Below are 7460 nucleotides of genomic sequence, written 5' to 3'. Positions count from 1 at the left end.
TAGATTACATTCCATGGTCCCAAGAGGTTACTTAGAGGCAGTGTGGCTCAGTGGAAAGAGCACGGGCTCGGGAGTCAGAGGTCATGGGTTCTAATCCCGGCTCCGCCGTTTCCTGTGTGACTTTGGGCAAGTCATATAACTTCTCTGGGTCTCAGTAACCTCATCTGTAAAATGGGAATTAAGACTGTGAGACCCATGTGGGACAACCTGATTACCTTTTATCCCTCCGCTCCAGCGCTTAGAACAGTGCCAGCACATAGTAAGCACTTACCAAAGCCAGTATTATAGAGAGTCAGCGTGGCTCAGTGGAAAGAGCACGGGCCTGGGAGTCAGAGGTCATGGATTCAAATCCCGACTCCAACAATTGTCAGCTGTGTGTCTTTGGACAAGTCACTTAACTTCTCTGGGCCTCAGTTCCCTCATCTGTAAAATGGGGATTAGGACTATGAGTCCCACGTGGGACAACCTGATCACCTTGTATCCTCCCCAGCGCTTAGAACAGTGCTATGCACATAGTATGCACTGAAATGTCATTAGTATTATTAACTCCATTTTACCTTTATCTGGGATCCATCATGGTGGAAGTGGGGATTGAAAAATGGTTTGGTGGAGAAGGAGTTATTTTGGCTACCATAGGTGGAAAAGACAGTCGATTACCTAGGTTTTTCTCCCAGCTCTATCAGTGGTCTTATGATCACCTTGGGCACGTCATTCAAATACGAGTCAGTCACTCACAAAACTTACAAGTACACGACTACAAAATAAATGCACAAGGTAGTGAAAGTGGCTAATGGAACATCATCATCATCATCAATCGTATTTATTGAGCGCTTACTGTGTGCAGAGCACTGTACTAAGCGCTTGGGAAGTACAAGTTGGCAACATATAGAGACAGTCCCTACCCAACAGTGGGCTCACAGTCAAAAAGGGGGGGATAGAGAACAAAACCAAACATACTAAGAAAATAAAATAAATAGAATAGATATGTACAAGTAAAATAAATAAATAAATAGAGTAACAAATATGTACAAACATATATACATATATACAGGTGCTGTGGGGAAGGGAAGGAGGTAAGATGGGGAGTGGAGGGGGGACGAGGGGGAGAGGAAGGAAGGGGCTCAGTCTGGGAAGGCCTCCTGGAGGAGGTGAGCTCTCAGTAGGGCCTTGAAGGGAGGAAGAGAGCTAGCTTGGCGGATGGGCAGAGGGAGGGCATTCCAGGCCTGGGAGATGACGTGGGCCGGGGGTCGATGGCGGGACAGGCGAGAACGAGGTACGGTGAGGAGATTAGCGGCAGAGGAGCGGAGGGTGCGGGCTGGGCTGTAGAAGGAGAGAAGGGAGGTGAGGTAGGAGGGGGCGAGGTGATGGAGAGCCTTGAAGCCCAGGGTGAGGAGTTTCTGCCTGATGCGCAGATTGATTGGTAGCCACTGGAGATTTTTGACCAGGAAACCAGGAAAGGGAACATCCCAACCAGGAAATGGAACTATCAATAAAGGAAGGCTTCTGGGAGGAAGTAGCATTTGATTTTGAAGCAGGTTTCCGATGTGTTCAGGCTGAGGGAAGAGGGAAGGGTGTTTCCTGGAGCATAAAGAGGTAGGATATGGAATATTGCAGGCCATAGTCCGGTTAGGAGGCTTGGGAGAAGAGATTAGATTGGTATCGGGGAGATTGCAGGTTGACAGTCTTAAAGCCAACAGAGCTCATTTGATGTGAGTAGAAGTGGGTTGGTGAGAAACATGTGACACATTCTCAGCCCACAAGGATCTTCCACTCTAATGGGCGAGCTAGAAATAAAATGCATTTACAAATGGAGTGATCAGAACAAATCACTGAGTGTTCATTGAGATTCCCCGCTCAACCACTTGCCTGCTGTGTGACCATGGGCAAGTCACTTCACTTCTCTGTGCCTCGGTTCCCTCATCTGTAAAATGAGGATTAAGACAGTGAGCCCCATGTGGGACAGGGACTGTGTTCAACACGACTATCTTGTATCTACCCCAGCGCTTAGAACTATGCCTGGCACATAGTAAATGCTTAACAAATGCCATAATAATAATTCATTAATAATCATTCATTCGTTCTATTACTTCTACTATTACGTTTGCTGCTACTAGTACTACTATAACTACTATTACTACTTCTACCAGCGTTAGTACTTCTGCTACCACTACTGCTGCTTTGCTATTATTACTTTCATTGCTTCTGCAATTATAAATCAACCAACCAACCAATCAATCAATGGCATTGATTGTACACTTTCTGTGTGCAAAACACTGTACAGTGCGTTTGGTAGAATACAATACAGTAGAGAGTCATGATCCTTGCCTACAGGAGCTTACAGTTTAAAGAGAGACACAGACGCTAAGATAAATTGCAGGTGGTTATGTATATGAGTGCTGTGGCACTGAAAGAAGGATGAATATCAAAGTGCTTATCGTGTTCGTTTCCAATCCGTAGTTGAGACAGATGGGAGGGCTTAGTCAGGGAAGTGTTTTTGGAGGAGATATAATATAGTAGGGCATTGAAGGCACAACTCCTCCAAGAGGCCTTCCTTGGCTAAGCCCTACTTTCCTCTTCTCCCAGTCCTTTCCGATCTGCCCTGACTTGCTCCCTGCATTTATCCCTATCCCAGAACTACAACATTCATGTACATATCAGTAATTCATTTATTTATATCGGAGTATGTCTCCCTGTTTAGATTGTAAACTCTTTGTGGGCAAGGAATGTGTCTGTTTATTTTTATATTGTACTCCCCCAAGACTTAATACAATGCTCTGAACCCAGTAAACTCTTATTAAATATGATTGAATGAAACAATGAATTAATAAATGAAGTGGGGGTAGTGTTGGCCTGTCACATATGAAGGGGGAGGGAATTCCAAGCCAGAGGGAGGATGTGGGCAAGAGGTCTGTGGTGAGAAAGAAGGGATTGAGATACAGTGAGTAGGTTGGTATTAAAGAAGCTAAGTATGTGAGTTGGATTGCAATAGGAGACGAGTGAGGTAAGATAGAAGCGGGAGAGCTGATTAAGTGCCTTAAAGCCTATAGTTAAGTTTTTCTATTTCATTCACAGATAGATGGCCAACAAATGGAGGTTTTTGAGGAGAGGGGAGATATAGACTGAGTTTTTTTTAGAAAGATAATCTGAGCAGCAGAGTGAAGTGTGGACTGAAGATGAGAGAGACAAAGAATCGCTATTACTACTACTAATCATTCATTCATTAATTCGTTCAATCGCATTTATTGAGTGCCTACTGCGTACAGAGGACTGTACTAAGCATTTGGGAAAGCAAAGTACAACAATAAAGAGTGACAATCCCTGCCCACAGTGAGCTCGCAGTCTGAGGTTGGGGAAGAAAGACATCAATACATATAAAATGACATCAATACAAAAAATAAAATTACGGATGTAGATATATATCTGTAATTTTATTATATATCATATATACATATATATACATTGCCAAGATCCGCCCTTTCCTCTCCATCCATACCGCTACCCTGCTCATTCAAGCTCTCATCCTATCCCGTCTGGACTACTGCATCAGCCTTCTCTCTGATCTCCCATCCTCGTGTCTCTCTCCACTTCAATCCATATTTCATGCTGCTGCCCGGATTATCTTTGTCCAGAAACTCTCCGGACATATTACTCTCCTCCTCAAAAATCTCCAGGGGCTACCAATCAATCTGCGCATCAGGCAGAAACTCCTCACCCTGGGCTTCAAGGCTCTCCATCACCTCGCCCCCTCCTACCTCACCTCCCTTCTCTCCTTCTACAGCCCAGCCCGCACCCTCCGCTCCTCCGCCGCTAATCTCCTCACCGTACCTCGTTCTCGCCTGTGCGGCCATCGACCCCTGGCCCACGTCATCCCCCGGGCCTGGAATGCCCTCCCTCTGCCATCCGCCAAGCTGGCTCTCTTCCTCCCTTCAAGGCCCTACTGAGAGCTCACCTGCTCCAGGAGGCCTTCCCAGACTGAGCCCCTTCCTTCCTCTCCCCCTCGTCCCCCTCTCCATCCCCCCATCTTGCCTCCTTCCCTTCCCCACAGCACCTGTATATATGTATATATGTTTGTACATATTTATTACTCTATTTATTTATTTATCTATTTATTCTACTTGTACATAGCTATTCTATTTATTTTATTTTGTTAGTATGTTTGGTTTTGTTCTCTGTCTCCCCCTTTTAGACTGTGAGCCCACTGTTGGGTAGGGACTGTCTCTATATGTTGCCAATTTGTACTTACCAAGCGCTACGTACAGTGCTCTGCACATAATAAGCGCTCAATAAATACGATTGATGATGATGATGATATGTATATATAAGTGTTGTGGGGCTGGGAGTGGAGGGAAGAGACAAGGGAATAAGTCATGGCGATGTAGAAGGGAATGGAAGATGAGGAAAAATGGGACTTAGTCTGGGAAGTTCTCTTGGAGAAGATGTGCCTTCAGTAAGATTTTGAAGAGATGGAGGAAGAGTAATTGTCTGGCGGATGTGAGGAGGGAGGGCGTTCTAAGCCAGAGTCAGAATGTAGGCTATGGCTTGGCGGCGAGACAGGAGAGATCAAGGCACAGTGAGTAGGTAAGCACTGGAGGTGCGAAGTGTGCGGGATGGATTGTAGATCTAGAAAAGCGAGATGAAGTAGGAGGGGGCAAGGTGAAGGAGTGCTTTAAAGTCAATGGAGAGGAATTTTTGTTTGATACGGAGGTGGATGAGCAACCATTGGAGTTTTTTGAGGAGAGGGGTGATGTTTCCAGAACGTGGTGGAAGAAAAATGATCCGGGCAGCAGAGTGAAGTATGGACTGGAGTGGGGAGAGATAAGAGGCTGGAGGTCAGAGAGACTGATGCAGTAATCCAGGCGGGATAGGGTGAGTGATCTATTAATGTGGTAGCAGAATGGATAGAGAGCAAAGCGTGGATTTTAGCGACGGTGTGAAGGTGGGACCTCAGGATTTCGAGACAGATTGAATTTGTGGGTTGAATGAGAGAGAGGAGTCGAGGTTAACGCCAAGGTAACAGGCTTGTGAGACAGGAAGGATGGTAGTGCTGTCTACATTGATGGGAAAGTACTACCACTACTACTACTACTACTACTACTACTACTACTACTACTACTACTACTACTACTACTACTACTATTCTGAACCACATGAGGGACAGAAACTCTGTCTAATCTGATTTGCTTGTATACATCCCAGCGCTTAGTACAGTACCTGACACATAGGAAGCACTTACCAAATACCACAGTTATTATTCTACTACTCATACGATCACAGCTAGCTGTAATGTTGTTGTGGAAAGCAATGGGGCAGGTCTAGTGGAAGACGTGGTGAAGTTCTCAGACCTGGGAGTGGAAACAGAAAAAGAGGATGAGGAAGGAAGACCGGAGTGGGGAGCTGTAAATCCGTCCTCACTAAGGATAGCTTTGGCCATTCAATTTCGTTTTCTATTACAGAATCACAAACAAGGTTCCAAAGCCTCTTATTTCTTCTTAAAGAAAATGACCCTCTTGGCTACGTCCTTGATGGCCTGCTTCACCTGCTGGTTTCGTTAGGTGTAGATAAAGGGGTTCAGCATGGGGGCCACTGAGGTGTTTAGCACCGCCACCCTCTTGTTGAAGTCTAAACCTTCCTTGGGGGATGGCTTGATGTACATGAATATGCAGCTGCAATAAGAGAGGGAGATGACGCTCATATGGGAGGAGCAGGTGGAAAATGATTTTTTTCTTTGCTGGGTGGAGGGCAGTCTCAGAATGGTGCGGATGATGGCCGTGTAGGACATGGCGACTAGTGACAGAGTGACCAGGAGTGTCCCCACTGCTAATATAAAATTTATCTGATCTAATAATTGCGTGTCAGTGCACGATATTTCCAGCATGGGCGCAGTGTCACAGGTGAAATGGTTGATGACGTTCGAGTCACAGAAGTCCAGCTGGAGAAACAGGATGAGGTCCGGAAGGATGATCAGGAAGCCGGCCAGCCAGCAGCAGAGGACAAGCAGGGTGCAGACTCTCCAGCTCATGATGGTCAAGTAATGTAGCGGCCGGCAGATGGCGACATAGCGGTCGTAGGACATGGCGGCCAGGAGGAAGAACTCTGTCGCCCCCAGGAAGATGACGAAAACAACTGAATGACACAAGCATCATAGGAAATTGTCCCCGGTCGAAATATCCACCAGCAGTTTGGGAATGGTGACCAACGTAAACAAAATTTCTAGGAAGGAAAAATTCTGGAGGAAGAAGTACATTGGGGTGCAGAGGTGGGAGTCCAGTAGCATGAGTGAGGATGGTCAGATTCCCAATGATGCTCAACAGGTAACTGAGTAGCAGGAATAAGAAGATGACAATCTTCCAGTCTGGATTGTCTGTCAGCCCTAGGAGGATGAACTCGGTCACTGAGGTCTGATTTCTCATCGCTGAGTCTGGATTTCCTCCGGGGTCACAACTGAGGATGAGAGAGGAAACAGAAGTGACGTTAGTCAGATACTTTTTCTGTTTATTGTTATATTATACTCTTCCAAACTCTTAATACAGCGCTCTGCAAAAATTCAGCACTCAATAAATACGATTAAATGAGGAGAGAGGCTGAAAAGGGAAACTCAAAGAAACCAGTTGGAATGCTTCTCCTCTCATTGGACCCAATTATTATCAACGCCCTGGCTGTCCTTATTAAACCAGTCCTCATCAGCGTTTACTGGGCACCTCTTCTGTACAGAACAGTCTCATAGGCTCTTAGGAATAAAATCAGTCAATCAATGGTATTTATTGAGTGCTTACTGTACACAGAGCACAACAATAGACTACAGATCCAACCTGTGGGGAATTTACAATATAATGGGAGAGATCAGCAGTAAAAATTAGCTATCGAGGAATTCACCCGCATTTTTGAACTCAAGGTCAAGGGAGGTCATCAGTCTCGTTAGTTATCTCCAGTCAGAGCTGGTGCTAGGATATCATGTATCCCAGAGCTGAAAACCATTAAATTGACCCCTAGCAGGGCTCCAGGCCAGGATCTGCCTGGCAAATAATGAGACAGTTGCCAGGGGCAACAGATCACCTGAGCCACGGGCCAATCCCAACCCCCCAGAGATCGATGCAGCCAGCAAAAATACCAAATCCAGCCGATTCCTTTCCACCTGTCTCTATCTCCTTCCCTGCCCAAATTAGAAAGGTCAGATATGGGACAGGAAAAACCAGCAGAGATCAGATTTCGGGAAGATCGAGTTACTTAAGGAGGAACGTGTACTTACTTTTCTGACACTCTCGATGGTTTTGGTCAGAGTTTTCACACTGAATATTCAGTTTCTTCATTTTAAAATCCGAATCTAACTTCTCCCTGCTCTCAGGAAGAATTTCATACCATTTAGGCAGCCCAAATCCCTCCCCATATTCGTGGTGCCCTGCCAGGCAGGATATCCCTTATCCTCCTAGTTCTGCTACTGCTACTTCCATCGGTTTGCGGAA

The 7460-nt window shown here is 45.7% G+C and overlaps 1 pseudogene; it reads right to left on the bottom strand.

The window, feature by feature from the left end:
* Positions 1–5479: 5479 nt before the first annotated feature.
* LOC119922173 lies at positions 5480–6410 on the bottom strand (annotated as a pseudogene).
* Positions 6411–7460: the final 1050 nt, after the last annotated feature.

Source organism: Tachyglossus aculeatus, unplaced genomic scaffold (genome assembly GCF_015852505.1).
Source record: "Tachyglossus aculeatus isolate mTacAcu1 unplaced genomic scaffold, mTacAcu1.pri scaffold_100_arrow_ctg1, whole genome shotgun sequence".
NCBI lineage: Eukaryota > Metazoa > Chordata > Mammalia > Monotremata > Tachyglossidae > Tachyglossus > Tachyglossus aculeatus.
This window is presented reverse-complemented; position numbering and strand designations above follow the sequence as displayed.